This window comes from Lipotes vexillifer, unplaced genomic scaffold (assembly GCF_000442215.2).
Source record: "Lipotes vexillifer unplaced genomic scaffold, Lipotes_vexillifer_v1.1 scaffold606, whole genome shotgun sequence".
NCBI classification, from domain to species: domain Eukaryota; kingdom Metazoa; phylum Chordata; class Mammalia; order Artiodactyla; family Lipotidae; genus Lipotes; species Lipotes vexillifer.
In genome coordinates this window covers 582,763-603,178 of record NW_006780574.1, presented here as the reverse complement: position 1 = coordinate 603,178, position 20,416 = coordinate 582,763, and the positions used below count along the sequence as shown (strand labels likewise).

The 20,416-nt window shown below is 34.5% G+C and overlaps 1 protein-coding gene and 1 pseudogene across 1 annotated transcript in view; one reads left to right on the top strand and one right to left on the bottom strand.

The window, feature by feature from the left end:
- The window catches only part of LRP1B (LDL receptor related protein 1B), a gene marked incomplete at its 5' end in the record, with an annotated part of 1,013,530 nt that overhangs the window by 567,028 nt on the left and 426,086 nt on the right, over window positions 1–20,416 (bottom strand). The window lies entirely within an intron of this gene.
- LOC103074133 (swi5-dependent recombination DNA repair protein 1 homolog) lies at window positions 1,283–2,084 on the top strand (annotated as a pseudogene).

The following is a 20,416-nucleotide window of genomic DNA, read 5'->3' as shown; positions in this document are numbered from 1 at the left end:
ACCTCTAAAATATATTCCAATTACCTACTTCCAAATTATTTCTAAGACCTCCACTGCTTCCACTTCCACTGCTACCACACTAGTCCAAGTTGTCACAAACTCTCACCTGAACTCCTATACCAGCCTCCTAAAGTTCACCAGCATCCATCCTTTTCCTCTCCCATAGTACATTCTTCACACAGCATTGAGTAATCATTTAAAAACACCAACCACGATTTAAAAACTCCTGTTTAACCCTTAAACTGGCTACTGAATTTCTCAGTCTTTACGATAGCAGGCAAGTCCTTCAGAATCTCATCACCCTTGGCCCTCCTCTCCTGTGGCATGAAGCTCCTGCTACTCCAGCCACATTAGCCAGAAACTGCCAAGCATTTTCTGGCCTTAAGGGGGTTTTACTTGCTATTTTCTCTGCCCAGAAAGGTCTTCCTAAGACATCTTCACAAGGCTAGATCTTGCATGCCATTCAAGTGTAAGCTCAAATAGCACCTCCTTGGCAAGGACTTTATGGAAACTCTTCTCTCTTTTATTTCACACTGCTTTTCCCCATCTGACATTTTCATAAATTTTTATGCATTTACTATCTACTCCAGCTTAATGCAAGTTCATGAAGATAGGGGTTTGAGCTGCTTTTCTCACCCCTGTGTCTCTAGCTCCTTGAAAAGGCATAATCTAAATATATAATGATTAATAACTTCTCCCTATTCTAATAGAAATTCTAGTTCTAGAAATAATTGGGACTGATACTAGAAATACCCCCAATTCAATCACCCTGATGCTTAGGATATGCTTTGGGCAAAAGGGCTGTGTATGAATGAGAGAGAGAAAGAGATAAATTGAAAAAATGACCACCTAGAATTATTATCACCTGGAACCTGAGCAGTTTCATGGATTTTTCTTTTTTCTTTTTCTTTTTCTTTTGTTTTGATATCCCTGAATACGTGGGACACTGGAAAACTGATCTTTTTCTTTAAGTAGCAAAGGCGTCTCAAATTTCTGATGCTGAGTTTCATCACTGAACCTGGTTAAGGCAGCAAGTAGTGACCTGGTACTGCTCCTTCCATGGCAGTCGTGGTAAATGGGGACATTTCTAAGGTTGGGTGCAAGCTCTCTGCTAAGTAGTGAGGCATGGCTAGAAGAGGGAGTATCTAAAGGTTGGCAATTAAGATCTTCCTCAGGAAGTAGCCCTGGATTCCTTTTAGAGATTGCAAACAATAGGAAGATCCATTTAAAATCAAAGTAAGCAGAGAGCTGCAGCTGCTTGTGTTTTCTGCACTCTCTGGGGATGGCTGAGGGAGACAGGAAGCAGGTGATATCTGAGAATTGGAATTTGAGGATCAGTGCTGGAGCTGCGTAGAGTTCCCTTTCCTCCAGGTAAACCAAGATTTCATTTTTAAGATGGGAAGTCTAGGAAACTCAGCCGTGATTTTACCTAGCACTCCACAGGCCTGTGTCAATCCACCATCATCCCACATAACCAATACAAGAAAACAACCTATGAGTGTAACACGTAGAGAAAATGATTAAGCAAAACAAGATCTTCATTTAATTTCTTGTACAGTGTGGTAAAAGATCTTAAAGTAGAGAATGAAGAGAACGGTTAGAACTTTTCAGAGAATCCAGCACCTTCAACACAAGGAACCAGCTTGGAATTTCAAAAAAAAATTTAAACACATAGACAGTGAATATGAAGTAAGTGTTTGAAAAATACTGTCAAGAACATCAATGCATGTGGATCTGAAACACTTGATACTGGGTCATGCAGTGATCTTCAAACTGATTTTCTGAATGAGAATCTTACAAAAAAAAAAGATTGAATGAAGAAAAAACAAAATTGGTGAAGCAGGTTCATGAGAAAGGAGACTTTCTTCAGAGGCTAAAACTAGTTAAAATGTATAGATCAAAGAAAGGTCTGTCTCAGACACAGTTGTTAACAAAGAGGTGGAGAAGCTGCAGCCAGCTGTTGCTCTGAGTTGCAGTCAGGTGTGTCTAAGAAATCAAGGTTAACTCAGTTGATAGACCACTATGGGTTAGATGAGACATTGCTACACTATAACAGAAATGATGAAGAACTTATAGGTGTTTAATTAATAATTTTTTTCCAGAATATCTTTGTAAATGACAACTTAATTAAAACATACTTATACATTTTAAAGGGAAGATATAAACCCTTAAGGGCTTAGAGAAAGATATTATGGTGAACCTGGATCAACTGAGGGCATTCTGTTATATAAACATAAACTAAGATCTAAAATGAAAATTTAGTACTTTGAATATATTTTTCAAAACACTTTACAGTTTTAAAAAAAATTAATGTTTAAAAAAATTGTACAATATTGGATGTAAGTTTTAGGTATATTTTATTTCCTCTTTGATTTCTTCAGTGATCTCTTGGTTATTTAGTAACGTACTGTTTAGCCTCCATGTTTTTGTGTTTTTTACGTTTTTTTCCCTGTAATTCATTTCTAATCTCATAGCATTGTGGTGAGAAAAGATGCTTGATATGATTTCAATTTTCTTAAGTTTACTGAGGCTTGATTTGTGACCCAAGATGTGATCTATCCTGGAGAATGTTCTGTGCATACTTGAGAAGAGAGTGTAATCTGCTGTTTGGGGATGGAATGTCCTATAAATATGAATTAAGTCTATCTGGTCTATTGTGTCATTTAAAGCTTGTGTTTCCTTATTTATTTTCATTTTGGATATTCTGTCCATTGGTGTAAGTGAGGTGTTAAAGTCCCCCAGTATTATTGTGTTACTGTCGATTTCCTCTTTTATAGCTGTTAGCACTTGCCTTATGTATTGAGGTGCTCCTATGTTGGGTGCATATATATTTATAATTGTCATATCTTCTTCTTGGATTGATCCCTTGATCATTATGTAGTGTCCTTCCTTGTCTCTTATAACGTTCTTTATTTTAAAGTCTATTTTATCTGATATGAGTAGTGCTACTCTGACTTACTTTCGATTTCCATTTGCATGGAATATCTTTTTCCATCCCCTCGCTTTCAGTGTGTATGTGTCCCTAGGTCTGAAGTGGGTCTCTCATAGACAGCATATAGATGGGTCTTATTTTTGTATCCATTCAGCAAGCCTGTGTCTTTTGGTTGAAGCATTTAATGCATTCACGTTTAAGCTAATTATCGAAGTGTATGTTCCTATGACCTTTTTCTGAATTGTTCTGGGTTTGTTTTTGTAGGTCCTTTTCTTCTTTTGTGTTTCCCACTTAGAGAAGTTCCTTTAGCATTTGTTGTAGAGCTGGTTTGGTGGTGCTGAATTCTCTTAGCTTTTGCTTGTCTGTAAAGCTTTTGTTTGATTTCTCCATCGAATCTGAATGAGATCCTTGCTGGGAAGAGTAATAATGGTAGTAGGTTTTTCCCTTTCATCACTTTAAGTATATCATGCCACTCCCTTCTGGCTTGTGGAGCTTCTGCTGAGAAATCAGCTGTTAACCTTATGGGTTAAGGTTATGGGTTAACCTTGTATGTTATTTGTTGTTTTTCCCTTGCTGCTTTCAATAATTTTTCTTTGTCTTTAATATTTGCCAATTTGATTACTATGTGTCTCAGCGTGTTTCTCCTTGGGTTTATCCTGTATGCGACTGGCTGCGCTTCCTGGACTTGGGTGGCTATTTCCTTTGCCATGTTAGGGAAGTTTGCGACTGTAATCTCTTCAAATATTTTCTCTGGCCCTTTCTCTCTCTCTTCTTCTGGGACCCCTAAAATGCGAATGTTGTTGCATTTAATGTTGTCCTAGAGGTCTCTTAGGCTGTCTTCATTTCTTTTCATTCATTTTTCTTTATTCTGTTCTGCAGCAGTGAACTCCCCCATTCTGTCTTCCAGGTCACTTATCCGTTCTTCTGCCTCAGTTATTCTGCTACTGATTCCTTCTAGTGTAGTTTTCATTTCAGTTATTGTATTGTTCATCTCTGTTTTTTGTCCTTTAATTTTTCCAGGACTTTGTTAAACATTTTTTGCATCTTCTCGATCTTTGCCTCCATTCTTTTTCCGAGGTCCTGGATCATCTTCACTATCATTATTCTGAATTCTTTTTCTGGAAGGTTGCCTATCTCCACTTCATTTAGTTGTTTCTCTGGGGTTTTATCTTGTTCCTTCAACTGGTACATAGCCCTCTGCCTTTTCATCTTGTCTATCTTTGTGTGAATGTGGTTTTTGTTCCACAGGCTGCAGGACTGTAATTCTGTTTGCTTCTTCTGTCTGTCCTCTGGTGGATGAGGCTATCTAAGAGACTTGTGCAAGTTTCCCGATGGGAGGGACTCTGGATGTAACTTTTAATACACTATTTTATTTTGGTAAAAAAGTTCTATTATAAATGTTAAAAATAATCCAGTCAGTGAATGTCTAATCCTAAACTGGTCTAAAAATACCTGCATCTCTTCTAAGTTTATGACCCTTGCTTCCATCCTTTTATCACATATTTCCATCTGGATGGTCTAGCAGGTAATTAAACTCATATGTTCAAAATTTTTAAATAAATAAAATCAAAATAAGCAAGTCTAATCATGTTGGGAAAATTTTAAGGTAGGTAATCTTACTAAAAGATTGAACCTCCTGATATTCTGAGCAGGTTGGGACTTGGAATCACATTAATGTGAAATTTTAAAAAATACGGTGCTATTTTGTTCTGACAGAATAGCAATCTCTGGGATCTCTCATGCACTTACTTTTATTCACCTAAGCTCTATGTCTACATCTCTCTCTTCATATATATATATGTATATATATATACATATATGTATACACACACACACACACAAACACACACACACATAGATATATACACACACATATATATACTTCTTTTCTCCCCCTTATAACTTCTACTCATTTTGAGATGGGGTTGAAGGGGCCATAGTTGACCATGAGTCAGTTAGGAGAAAATATCCATTAACTTCTGTGCTGAAGTCCCTAGAATTGCCTTGTATCAGATTGACCTTCCCAGTCTGTCTGTATGACAGGCATTCTATGGCTTCTAATATAGGATTTTGTTAAAATTTCTGTTTCATTTTGGAGTCACATGTATTTTTATAATAGACATTTTCTCCCTACTTGAGATAGCCAGAGTGAAAGTCTCTGTTCCTGGTAACCAAATTCTGTAAACAGTGCCCAGGAAGTATTAATCTCAGTAGACCTTGTCCTAAATATATCCTTATCATTATGTTCAGGTCTTGGTTTTCAGTTTTGTGAAGACTTTGAAAAACAGGAAATGGGCTTAGAAGATGAAAATCATGATGTAGAAGGGTCTGAGAACTATGCGACTCTGAATGAAATAAAGAAAACTAGGTATCTAACCAGATATTGCAAATGTGGGAGCAGGGGCTGGGAAAAATAGTACTGCTTTCATCAACTGACAGAATGCCTATGAGTGCAAATAATGATTAATGGTAGAGCCTTAAAAACGTGTAAACCATTTGACTCAGAAATGTGACATCTAACACTATACCCTAAATTCTGCAAATAATTAGTTATATGGGTAGTCATCACAATATTTATAATTTCCAAAAGAAAACCTAAAAATTAAATATTTATATATAGGTAATTATTTAAATATATAACTATATAGTATATAAACATTGTACAAAGTGTATAAACATTAAAATGATATTGTAGAAATGTTTATTGACCTAGAAATCAATGTTTATGACAAATTAAAATTGAAAGGAAGTTTATATATAATTTTTTTAAATGTCATAAAATTAAAATTTTCTAGATAAAATTTTAAACCAGAGTTCAACAACAAAAATTACTGATATCTTTAAATAATTCTATTCTGTCCATTTCTAAAATCACTTACTGATTAGCATTAATATTAAATTTTGATTTCAGTTAATTAAAATCATTTTTACAGTGTGCTTCTTGAGCAATGTTTTCTTTTAATATCATATAAGAATCAATGAATTAGTATTTTATTCTGGTTTGAGCACACTGTATATTAGAAGGTTCCGATATTTTAAAAATTACTTCAAATGGCTATTCTATCCTAGATAATTTATTACTCTGTCCTTATTATTAAAATATGAATGTCATTGTAGTTACTACCCAACTCTTGACACTGCCAAATGATTAATACTGTAAAATTTACAGACTAGAAATATATATGTGAGTGTAAATATAAATATATTACTGGGAAAAGGTTAAAAAATAAATACTGTCACAAATAAATGATCTTTGGTGCTCCCATTTGCCATGTTCCTGTCTTTCCCAAATAATTTAATATATCTATTCATTTGAAAATAAAAACATATAAAACCTCCATGTTATAGCAGATTTCAGGGGGAAATGTTGCCCATTTAAATAATGTTACCAAAGTATTATGTCATTTCAACTCAATACTTTCAATTGAATTGGACGGGATAGCTGCCAGCTGGAGCATACTCTTGAATCAGAAAGTTTTTAAAAATTGTGATTTGTAAAGTGAGCATCATCCTATAATCCTTTATTTTGTAATTTATTAAATCACAAATGTCATATTTTAAATGTGAATCATAAAAAAAAATGCATGTGCTTTTTATAAAGAAACTCAGAATGAGCATCCCTATGTGATCACTTAATTGTGCCCTCATTTTCATACCTGGAAATCCATGAGATAAGGACTTGGTATACTAGAAATAAATCATAATATAATGTTCCCGAATAAAGAATGCAACTCTGAATTTGCAAATGCATACAGTTCTCATTATATTGGGGATTTAAAACAAACTGGTAACCTTTTTGATAAAAGATTTTTTAAGAAGAAGGAATGGTAAGATGATCTGGAGATGTGATTTTTGTCATTCTACACCAAGTATTTTCCAACTTTGACTAGATTTCTCACCACCAGAATTCCCTCTGAAAAATATGGATGGCAAAATATCATGAGAGAAAAAAATACATGAATGCTTAGATTTAATTTGCATGGAAATGATTTGGAGGTATATTGGCTATTTCAAAAAAAGAAAAACATGTTTCAAGGGGGTTTTCCAGATAAATTTTCAAATAGTAGAATATGGTTAAATAATTTTGAAATTTTCCTGATAGTATATATTATGACTATGTTCTATAACTATGCAGCTTTTATGTAATCTATTGTCCATCCAATGGAAATATAAGAAGTATTCTAACTTAAGAAGTCTCGATAATTTTGCCTCCATTAAAGGCAATATTACAGATGATGAGGTCAGATCCATTTTTAAAAAAAACAAAAAATGTTCTTCCAAATTGAAATCTTAGCAGTCCTTAAAATGTCACAAGTATTATTCATGAGTCCTCCTACAAAGCTCTTAATCTCTAAAATAACAGAATCTTTTTTCCTCCCACAGATAATCTCATGATTAGTTAATTCAGCACAGAATAATCTCATCACCGGCCTTTTGCATACTGTCCATCTTTGATACATCAAAATCTACATATATAGAACGATTATACCCACAATTTAAAAACCCAAAAGCGGGCTTCCCTGGTGGCACAGTGGTTGAGGGTCCGCCTGCTGATGTGGGGGACGTGGGTCCGTGTCCCGGTTCGGGAGGGTCCTACATGCAGCGGAGCGGCTGGGCCCGTGGGCCGTGGCCGCTGGGCCTGCGTGTCCGCGGTGGGAGAGGCCACAGCAGTGAGAGGCCCGTGTACCACACACACACACACACACACACACACACACACACACAAAACAAAACTAAAAGCATATGATTTTTTAAAGGTGCACATGATTTATAGTCACTTTTTCCCCATACTACTGAAGATATTCCTTCAACGGTTATACTTTAAATATGGAACCTTATTAATTAGAATTAAATTGATGCAGACATTTATTTCAACTTTGTGCTGATACTGATTATGAAAAGAGAAAAAACAGAAATTTGATATTGATGCTCAAGTACAAATTATTATTGTTATTTTTAAAATTTACCTAAATCGAGGTATATATGACACCACCACCCCCAAATCCTCTGTGATCAGATGCCATCTATCCAAGTCTAATTTGTGTTGAACAAAACTGCCAAATCCAGTAATTCCCTCTTATCTGAGGTTTCAATTTCCATGGTTTCAGTTATCCAAGGTCAACCAAGATCTGAAAATATTAAATGGAAAATTCAAGAAATAAACAATTCATAAGTTTTAAATTGCACACTGGTCTGAGCAGCATGCCAAAATCTTGTGCAGTCCTGCTCCATCCAGGCTGGGGTCCCCAACCATCAACATAGTCTGTTCCTGACATCCAACCATATATGTAGTCATCACTCAGTGATCCAGGATCACCCAAAGCTAATGATTCTCCTTGTGCTGGATACTCAGAGGTAGTAGTAGCCTAATGCTATCTCACACTACCTGTGCCATTCACCCCACCTCACCTCATCACATAGTCATTTTATCATCTTACATCATCACCAGAAGAAAGGTATTACACAACAATATTTTGAGAGAGAAGAGAGAGAGACCACATTCACATAACATTACAAAATATTTTTATAATTGTTCTATTTTATGATTAGTTATTATTGTTAATCTCCTTCTATGCCTAATTTATAAATTAAACTTTATCATAGGTATGTATGTATAGGAAAAAAAACAGTCTATAGAATTTGGTATCATCCTCAGTTTCAGACATCTACTGGGGGTCTTGGAATGTATCCCCCAAGAATAAGCAGGACTACTGAAGTAAAAGGACTCAGGTCTGATTGTTCAACTCAGTTGAAATGAATACTACTCACCAGATCATCATATGATTCCAAGCTATTTGTTATATTCCAACATGAGATAATGCCTACAGTATATGGGCAGACTTCTGGAATGACCTCTTTGACTCTTTTGATTAATTTTCTAGCTCTAATTAAAATGTTGTTGAATTATATTAACTCAAAATTCTATCATAAATCTAAAGCATACTACATCTTTTCCCAATGTAAACATTTACTATTTCTTCTTTTTAAATGAAAGGGGAGACATGGGGCAATATAAAATAATTATATCTCTACTCAAAAAATTATACATTTTCAAATTTATTCTTGTTTTAATGCCATAAACATGAATAATGTAATTTTTTTTCCTGAAAGTGACTCCAGGAAAGTTAACCTTTAGTAGTTTACAAAAGGGAAACGATCACTATTTAATGCTTTTAAGTATGGTAAAGCTGAGATGATTTAATTATTCCATTTATGTTAATGAGACCGTTCTCTGATCACTAATTATAATTTGGTTAAAAAAATAGTACTTGATGTACTTTGCAATTGTAGTATTTATCCATTCTGTAAGGTAATTAGCATTAAGAAGTGTAACATATTGGAACACAGCAATTTAAGGTGACAAAAATTGCTGGAATAGAATCATATATAGTCCTTTGGAGATTTCTCATTTTACTTTAATGTAAACTTTGATGGGCTATTAGTTTTCATTAATGGTGGCTTGAGTACTTAGAGAAGACAACTATGTCCTATACTTAATACTGGGAAAATTGCCTGGATATATTTCATATATTACTGTTACTTTAATGAATAGTATTATAGCAATTAGAAGACTGACGGCTTAGAAAATTTAGGTGGCTGTATTTGAAGTTCTTTGAACTAAGTGACATTGTGCAGTGTACACTAAAATGTAAATTACCCCTCTTTAAAAAGTATGATTTGAAAGCAGAATCACTTAAGATATACAGCATAATTATAGTGAATTTGAAATAAACTGGTTTGTATATATCAAATTACAGAGGGAAATGCAATATACGTGTAACAATTAAATCACTGAATCTTTTGCTGAAAAGTGGTTATAAACACGATTTTTAAGTAAATAAGTTATCGTTTGAATCTTTTTAAATGATATGTTATTTGTCCAGCTTTTCATCACTTGTATTTTCTTAAGTAGAACTTGCTTACATAATTCAGGTATAAACATGACAATAATAATTATATAAATACCTAATTTAATTGTACTGGTGATCATTCATATATCTAAGAGAATTCACATTTTTTTCAATCCTCGTGATAGAAACTGGCATTATTTTTTCTGATATGTTTTAAAGACTCCATTAAAAGAACCATTCTCAAGCATTATAGACCATGTTTCATGAATGCTTTCTACTGAGTAATATTTTACAAATGTATACTCTGGTGTCTAGAGATCACTCTCTCAAAAAAAGTCAACCTTTTTTTAAAGAATATGTTAATAATTTTCCTAAATCTAGATAATTTTAACTGGCATAATACAATTTCATAAACATGTAAATCATTCAAGCTTTTAATTTTAGAACATTTGAAATTAAAGCAACAAACTAGTTCTACGAAGTTGTTTGTTCTAAAAAACTATAATTAATTTCTTCATATGACTGATTTATCGTTTATTATTTCTATAAACATACACCATAACAGCTTGAAAAATCATATTTACTAGGAAGTTCTTTCTTATTAAAATGCATAATCATTAATAGCAACTTTGTATAAAATAAATTGGAAATAAAGAAAAACACATGGGGCAGAACTAATTTCAACATCATTAAGAATTTCATACACACGAAAACTAAAAGCTTTCCTTTAGAGAAGTAAAGTTATTGTAGATGACTACTTTTAGCTCATATTATATGCGTAAATTAACTGTATATACTATTTTAGTAGATGAGTTCAATGACAGCAGTAAAATTACATGTACACATCAGGTATTTTTTAAACATAGTAAAAGCTCCATGGAGGGGGAAAGTAAGTTGGATGCCTAGAGCATTAAAAAAACAAAAAGCAAACAAAACAAAAACAAAAAAACTCTTTTAAAAGCAAAAAGTATTTGAAAATATGGTCCATTAGTAAACTTGCATTTCCTATTTTCTCTCTCTTCCTTAAATGTTCTTCCCCCCAGATACGTGAATAACTCACTCCTTCACTTCCTACAGATTCTTGCTCACTTACCATTTCCCAGTGAAAACTGCCATGACCTCATTACTTAAAATTATAATTTTTCTGGTTCCTCTCTCCCAACCCAAGTCAGCACTCTCTATTCTTATGCCCTGGTTGAATTTTCTCCATTAGTGTCTTTCACCACCTGACAAATTTTATTTCACTTGTTTATTTGCTTTTACAGCTGACACTTGGAAAACTTGGGGTTTAGGGGCACAGGCCCTCATGGAAGTTGAAAATCTGGGTATAACTTATAGTCATCCCTCCGACTATGTGGTTCCTCCTTACCTGCAATTCTGCAACCAAGGGTTCAACCAACTGCAGATTGTGTAGTACCGTAGTATTTATTATTGAAATAAATCCCCATATAAGTGGATCCATGTAGTTCAAATCTGTGTTGTTCAAGGGTCAACTGTACACTCTTCCTACACTGGGAATACCGGCCCCTTATAGTAATGGAATTGTTACCTGCTTTATGCCCTGCTGTTTACCTAGCACCTAAATAGTGTCTGGCTCAAAATAGTCACTTGACAAATTGTTGAATGGGTGAATGAATCAAAACTGTGACAGATGAGTATGCTCTATCATGATACAATATATAAGTATAAATAGAAGCATGAGAAGAAAATCCTGACTCTTTTTCATTAAGTTACATTTAAAAGAAAGAAAACAAACATAAAAGAAGTGTATTGCCACTCTCTTCTCTGCCACCCTATCTTTCCAAGACAATTTGATACCAGCAGCTTTTATAAACACCAGGGAGTTGTTTTTATTTATATATTTTTAAGGCTTTCTATTTTAACAAAAATCTGTGATGATAGGCCAACAGTCACAATATCAGGCTTCATACAGGTGATTGGTCTCTGAGGATAAGAAGGAATCTTTTTGGGGCTTCCCTGGTGGCACAGTGGTTAAGAGTCCGCCTGCTGATGCAAAGGACACGGGTTCGTGCCCCGGTCCGGGAGGATCCCACATGCCGCAGAGCGGCTGGGCCCATGAGCCATGGCCGCTGAGCCTGCGCGTTGGGAGCCTGTGCTCTGCAGCGGGAGAGGCCACAACAGTGAGAGGCCCATGTACCGCAAAAAAAAAAAAGAAGGAATCTTTTTGGTATGAGCGGGTTTCTCAAGCTTGGCACTACTGACATTTTAGACCAAACAGTTCTTTGTTATGGGAGACCCTACTGTGCCTTGTAGGATGTTTACCAGTATTCCTGTTTTTTACCCACTAGAATGCTAGTAGCAACACTTTCTTCCCAGCAGCTGTGATGTTTTCAGACACTGACAAATATTCCCTGGTAGACAAAATCACCCTGGGTTTGAGAATCACTGGCATAGTGAGAAGAAATCTAACTCTGGAGATAGACAGAATTATGTTACAGACCCAGCTTAGACCTTGAACCACCCACAATGTTTTCAGAGGCAACACTGCAGTTTCAATATCTCCTTTGCATGGTAACTGTGTCTATTAGTACTAACGTGTAAATTTGGAGAGTAGACACTCTCTAAACAATAGTTATTGAGATAAACAGTGCAGCATAATGGATAAAAGAACATTATTAAAATATATATATAAATTTAAAGAAATGCATACATATGATAAAAATTGGAACATTCTGTATAGGCTTTTTGAACCAATTTTCAATTAAAAATATATTCTAGAGAATGGTTCAAATCAATATATAGATTTACCTAATTTTTAATAGCTGCATAATATTTCACTCTACATGAACAATTCATGATTCATTTGGCTAGTCCTTTATAATACACATGTAGGTTTTTTCCCCAGCCTTTTTTAATTACAAGTAACACATATATTCTTGTATACATCTCAGTGCACATATATCTCAGTGTTAACTATAGCTACAAGACACATTCCTGGAAGAAACTCAAGCTTTAAAGACTAAGAATAATGGATTTGAAAGCTTGCTACACTATTTATTAACCAGGTAACTGTGAGCGATTAATTTAGGCTGGCTGAACCTTGGCTGGGAGCTCTGGAGTAAGCAGTGTTAATAGTACCTGTCTCAGGGGACTGAGAGAATTACATGAGTTAAGATTTGTAAATTAAATACTAGAATGCTTTATTTATCTAGACTATCAATTATTATCATTAAAGAGAATAATGCTGTTAGGCCCAACTGTGATAGACTACCTTTGAGAGACTAAAACATTCCAAACATCAAAGTTTTTGTTTTGTTTTGGAACTTTCACTTGTGTGTGTTTTAGGGTATTCTTTTTTTTTCTTCCTTCTTCTTAATCTTCCTCCATGAAGCTGTTTAGTTCCTTTGAGAACAAACATTATTCAATACGGCTCTTCTTTTCTTGCATTTCTATATACACATGTATGTAGAATACATGTTGGAAATGATTGTTGTATACACTTAATGTTATTCATTTTCTTCCCAATACAATTCAAATCCTTATATTTCAAAGTATTTTCCTTTAATATTTATTTCTATATATATTTAAATTGTACAGTATATTTATGGTTGTGATCACTCTACATAAGCATTTGCCTGCTTTGATTGAAAATATATTTTGATTGCTGTGGTAGAGGTTTGGTGTGTAGATGGTCATTGTTTTACTTATTCATACACTCTACTGTTACATAATAAAATGTACTCAGTGCAAAGCATCTTGCTGTGTATCATGAATGATGCATATATGAATAAAATGCAGTCCCAAGTTACGGAAAAGTGAGACATTTTCTCTCATTAGAAAAGACAAAGAATATTCCACTACATTAGAAAAATACAAAGGGGTTCAGAGAAAGGAAATGTTTCAAATCACTGAGGTATAGTTGAAGGAGGCCTTGAAAGGTGATATTTCACCCATTAGGGTGGCTGATAAATATGGAAGGCAGTCAAAGAACAAGGAATAGCAAGACAAATGGAAACAAGTAGGACATGATCAGATATAGGGGAACAGTTTGCCTGGATGTATTGCAGCTCAGGGGTAGAGGAAGATCAAATGAAAAGTATAGTTATGATAAGGAAGGCTCTTCCTGGTAATGGAAACCACACTTAACTTGAATCAGGATCTCTGAGCTTGAGTCTCAGAGGACAGGGTTTTCACAAATCTTACTGACCCTATTTCTTTATCTATAAGGTGGGGCAAATAATGCTTTGGGTTTTAACAAAACTTATTGACCTTAAGTTTCATTTATCTATAAGGGAAAACTGATAATATTGTGACAAACAACTTCTGGTGAATGAAAAGGAGAGAAAAAAATGAGCATCTCAGAGTAAGTTGTGAGTGCTTATTCCAGCCTCTGAAATGTTATGGCTAAGGAGGGGTAGGCGGGTGCCACAGGAGGTCTGAACCTTGCAGGTCTTAATAGTTTGGGGATCGGAGATACGAAAAGTGGGAAGAAGTTTTAGTAGCCCAAATAAAATGTTAGTATCTAACTAGACTGTGAAAGGAAAACAAATAAACAACAAAGCAAATAAAGGGGCAAAGCTATCAGATATAAAAGGAAAACTGGCAATCTAAGGAACAGCCAAAGGGAGGGAAGATTAAAAGAAAGAAAAGGAAGGAAGGGAGGGAAGAGTCTCATAAGAAGTAAGAACTCCTTTGAAACTAAGTTTCAGCTTCTTTGCACATTCAGAGGGAGAAAAATATTCATTAAGCTATTATTAAAAAACAAAACAAAAAACCCTGCACTTGACAACATGTAAAATGGACTTGCCTTGTACAAAACAGAGGAAATGACTTCTTAAGGTGGGCTATTGAAGTCAAGAACTTTCAAGTTATCAGACTCGTCACCTTTTAATAAGAATATAACATATAGAATCCTTTCAGGCTAGATTTCAGTGTGAATCTGCAAGTGCTCAGTCTAAGGATCTTAGCAAGACTAAATGCACCAGACTTACAGCCTGTCACTTGCTATCATTTATAATGTTTCATAGATGTCATGACAACTTGCCATAGTAATTTATCTTAGGAAGTAAAGTAGAAAAAAAAGGTTTTTGATGATTTCTGCATGCCAGTTTTACTGGGTTGTTTATTGTATACACACTTTTCATATTTCTATTATTATTTATAAAGTATATTATTTGAGGAAATATACAAGTATGTAAATTGAGTGCTACATACGTTTTAATAAATTCTAAATGTCATTACACCAAATAATTTGCTGAAAGAATACAGATACAAATGATAAAAGCATATCATTCAGAAATTAGTGTAGCGAGCTTAAGTGTTAGTGTAGGTAAAGACTAATTTTTTTGCCAATAAGCTTAGAATTTTTTTCGGTCAGCAAAGAGATTAGATGATTGTGCTTTGCTGTAGAAACTCCAGTGGGAACACTCAAAACATTTAATCCCCAACAATATTAACACTGTATTCATTCTCAAGCAAATAAATATGACCTTCTCTGATATTCAGACAATTCTGGAAGCATTTTAATCTGACAGCCTTGGTTTCCCATGGCAAACTATCCATGTGCTGAGAATGTTCACAGCACCTATTATGATGACTTCAATTTTGTGAAGTGAACCTATGAAAAGTATGAACAAATGTCCTTAAGGGGTACATTTGGTAAAGGCTTTCAAGGGCTCCCTAAAGGGAAGTGATTATTTTGTTAACACTGACTTAAAATAAAAGTGTTCATAACCAAGTCAAGAGAAGACAACTTTTTACTCGTTACAGGGCTGAGTTTGTTTCTGACAAGAGACTGAAAGTGCACATAGAATATGCCTTTTTCTCCTCCTTGATCGATCCTAACTGTAGCCAAAGTTCAATATCCTTCTAATATTTACATATTAAGCCTATTCTGGCAAATTGCTACTTGAAACAGATCAATAGTATAATATATTTAAACTGTGATTGATAACACAGAAAAAGTCAACTGAGAGGGCTTAGGTATTCATAGAAAATGTGTAGGGTTTTTTGTTTTTGTTTTGCTTTTGCCTTTACCTGTGATTCAAAGCTCCTTTTATTTTAAAGAGAAGTTTGCCAATTTTTGCAAGTGATTCTAAGATCAGATGAGTGTTGAAGTTAGTTACTTAGATATTTATAAAAAGTACAAACCCATTCTAAAACAATTACTTTAAGCAATCCTATGTTGTAAACATCCACCAAATTCTCAACTAAAAGTCAAAACAATAACTTTGCCCAACTTCTAAAACAGATTAGTATGAACTCTGATTAACATAACTTCACACATAAATTTTATTTTTAGCCAGTCTTTATTGCTTCTCCTATATTACTTCAACTTAGATAATAGTTTATTTTAAACAATTTCCTGCACTCTGGATCAACCCATTAGTGACAAAATCATACAAGTTTTTAAAACTTTGTAGCTCATATGGTCAAAGCTCATGTTTTTGCAGAGTAGAAAATTAAGGCATAGAGTTCAGTAGTTGTCCCATAGCCACAGCTGGTCAGTGAATAGTAGGAACAGGAATCTGAAGTACACTTCCTCAACTGACAAAATAACTTTAAAGATCTCTAAGGTTACATTTAATTATAAAAGTCTATGATTTAATCACATAAAGAAGGCTACTAATATATATACCCCTTGACATTCAAGAAGGACCTGCCATGTTAACTTCAGAATTCCCATTTACAAATACTATGGTAAGAACAATTTCCAAAGATCATATTTACCACAAAATGAAACAAAAAGAGTAGATGTATACTTGAATCTCAATGGGAATACTGTATATACAATGGAGTAATATATGAGCTAATGAAAAAAAAGCTCATGAGGTGTGAGCGTGGGGTGAAGGTTTAAATTCAAACCCATACCCCTTGTAGTGCCCAGGACTCAAACTCTTGCCCTAGTAAAACTTGACAAATTACTACATGACACGTTTTAATGGACTGTATGAAGGTCACCTATGATTGAATAAGATGCTGACCACTAAATCCACAATTGCCATACAGGCATGCATATTTCAAGTTTGCTTGAATAATTTACATTCTATAATTGAATAATATATATCCTCATTTTTATTTTAAATCTGTGGTCCGTTTGCCCCAGGTCTTCCCTTCCTCACCCTAAAAGTACAAAATACAACTAAGTTACCATCCTGCTATTTCCCAAATTCCATCTTAATTTTCTCTAAAAATTATTCAGCCCATTTCTGCCAGTACATTTGCTTTATTTGTATATTTTCTTTCAGTTCCATGAATTGATGTTTCTAACTTTCTCTTCAATGTGGATACAATATATGCAGTCTGCTCTCATACTGCATATGCTGACAGTGAAAAGGAACAGTATGTTAAATATAACCCATAAATAACCCACAAACACTAATTTTAGTCAATAGTTTTAACCTCCTTCTCCTCTTAAAGGCAGTGAAAAGCAACTTCATTAATTTGCGATTACCTCACTGTCTCCTGCAGACATTAATGACCAGGAAAATGCCAAATGTTATGAGGAAAAGGTGAATAGAAACAAACAAAAAAGTTCTGTATCTGAAAACTAGGTAATCAATAGTTAAATATAACATAGTTGACTATACACTATTTTATAACACAAACCTCTTGGACATCATGTAAGAAAATGTTTTAGAGTAATCTTATTATATCATGAAACTGAAATAAAAGAAAATTATTTAAAAAGAACTGCTAAATACTGAGAAAAATTATCTAAGAAAAATAAGTAGTAGATATAATTTTAGAGCTACCAGCTATTGTATTTTAAAGCAGCAACTATTTTATTTGTTAGCTCTGACATTTGGGAAAAGAAAATTGACAAGGTCATCCTTTAAAATGGGGAAGAATCTGATGTTCAAAGTTTATAGGCTAGTCAGCTTATATCAGCTAACTGGAATGGTATTTTAGTTAGTTTGGGTTGCTCTAACAGAAATACCATAGACTAAGTGACTTAAAAAACAGGAATTTATTTCTCACAGTTCTGGAGACTGGAGTCCAAGATCAGGATGTCAGCACTTACTTGCTGTAATCTTACACCACAGAGAGGCAAGCTCTCTGGTCTCTTCTTAGAAGGACACTAATCCCATTATGGAAACTTGAATGTCATGACCTAATTACCTCCCAAAGGCCCCGCCTCCTAATACCATCACATTAGGGCTCCAACATATGAATCTGGGGGAACACGAACATTCAGTCCAGAGTAAACGGTGTTAAGAGTCCTCATCAAACAGCCATTGTACACGATGTGTAAATCACTTCTGACCAAGTGACTCACTGGAGAAAAGGTGAATCACAGACAATACTGTATTTGAACCATGGTCAACTTAAAAGATGTCTAACCTGGTAAATTATCAGAATCACCTGTGAAGGTTTATTTTGATATAATTAAATTACTTTAAAAATATTTTTTAAGACAATGCATTTAATAACACAACTGAAAACCAAATGAACAACTAAAACAGTTTTTGTTGGTTCACATTCTTTCACTCTTCTGGGCCATTCAACCTAAAACCTAAAATTTTATATACTTTTTTACCTTTTTATATCTTTTTATATACTTTTTTATTTCTTTTCCCTGCTTTGTCCTTTTTTTCTCTTTTTTTGGTCCTTAACAGTTACCTATAATTCTATGCATTTTCCATCCTCCTTAGTGTCTGTCTTCCTTGCTTTTCTGCAAATTTGATGAAGTTAGGATTCTCACCACCATATATAGCAGTGCCTGGCATATGGCATATGGTAGTGAATATACATTGAAAGAATGAATGGAATTGAGTATCCATTGCTGTTAGGGTGCAAGCTCTACATTTAGAAGTTACATTTCCTTGTCAACAGTTGAACTCAAATAAGAAGTTGACCTCACATTTGTATGCTCTTCATTTGTATATACCTCAGGCAGAATACAAGGTCTGGTCAAACAAGACCACAAAAGCTTGGTGAGAAATCATATGTCCTGCTCACCTCTGTAGGTTATGCCAGCTCTCCCAGATTATTATTATTTTTTTCTACCAAGTCCCCTCCAATGGTACAACTGGGCATTAGCTGCCTTAGCTCTATCCTTTTCACTCTACAATTCAACATCACCAGCATAAAAGATGACTGAACCAGAGGTGGTAACTAGGTGGTGCCACTGGGATGGCACTGCACACAGATGATTGTTGTGGTGGTGTTTTTGTTATTTGTTAGTTTTCTTGGTTTGTAGAGTGTTAGCCTTCACAGTTAGCCTATATGTGCAGTATGTTGGCCTGCATGGTATTTTTGTAATGTGATAATTTGGTAACATCTTTAAATTTCAAGATTTAAACAACAACAACAACAACAAATCTAGATTTCTTGCTTCTCATGAAAAATGAAATGTCTGGCACAACCTGTTAATGTTCCTTATGGTAAAAAATAAGTGGAGGTGAGAGGTGTTCTACCTCAAGTGGACAATTAGCTCTCTCTGGTTTTATCATACTTTCTGCCACCCTCAAGTAAGTCTAGATACTGAACTCTAGACTCAGTTGCTACTTACTATCACGTTGAGCCATTGGATTTTATCACACCTGACACACTTTATTATTTATAACTTGCTTCACTCTATTAAATAAGTGTTTGAATTTGTGAATCTATTCATAAATGAATGAGTTCTATAGATGGAATTACATGAATTAGTTATCTATTGCTGTATAACAAATTAACCCCAAAATTCAGTATCTTAAAACAATAAACATTTATTGTCTCACATAGTTTCTATGGATCAGGAATCTGGGAGCCACTATGTGGGTGGTGCTGGTTTGAAGTCTCTCTTGAGGTTGCTGTAATGCATTGGCTTTGGCTGAATCAACTGAAATCTTGACTGGGCTGGAGGCTCTGCTTTCAAGATGGCTCACTCATACAGCTATTGACTAGAGGTCTCAGTTCCTTGCTGTGTGGACTTCTCCACTGGGCTGCTTGTGGGACCTCATAACTTGTCACCTGGCTTTGCCCAGAGTGAGTGACCCAAGAGACAGAGAGCAAGGAGGAAGGCTCATGCCTTTTATGACCTCATCTCCAAAGTCAAACGCCATCACATTTGCCATATTTTATTCATTAGAAGTGAGTCACTAAGTCCAGCCTGCACTCAAAGGGAGGGAAGTTAAACTCTACCTCTTGAAAGAAGTATCATAAGTTTTGTGAAACTTAGATGTAGCAATCTCGGTCTTTGGGTCTTGGACTTGGTTGAATCATCAAATAATTGCTTTATTTTAATCTAGGTATTACCAAATACCTATTGCTTTACCTAATTTTAATATTTCAAAGCTCCTTTCAGTTTATTCTGTATATATTATTCCAAGTAAAACTGGGAGTCCCCAGAGAGTTACAAATTATAATATTTTAAGTTTAAAAAATTGTGAAATGCGTCCAAAGAGATTATTAACTCAATTTTAGGAAAACCACTCCTAAATTTTAGTGAAACACAAACTTTCAGTTACTTATCATCCATCACCTAGGTAGTCTGAGGAGCTGATCATTTCATATTACAATTATTTCTTTGTTCCTGGATGTGCAATTTCAGTATCACTGTAGGCAAATTTCTTCTTAAACATTTATAGCTGTAATCATCAGTAATCCCCTGGATAGTGGTAAGGTTCTCCTTTTTTTTACTTTTTTTTATTGTCTTTTTTATATGACTATACTATTCAGCCTCAGC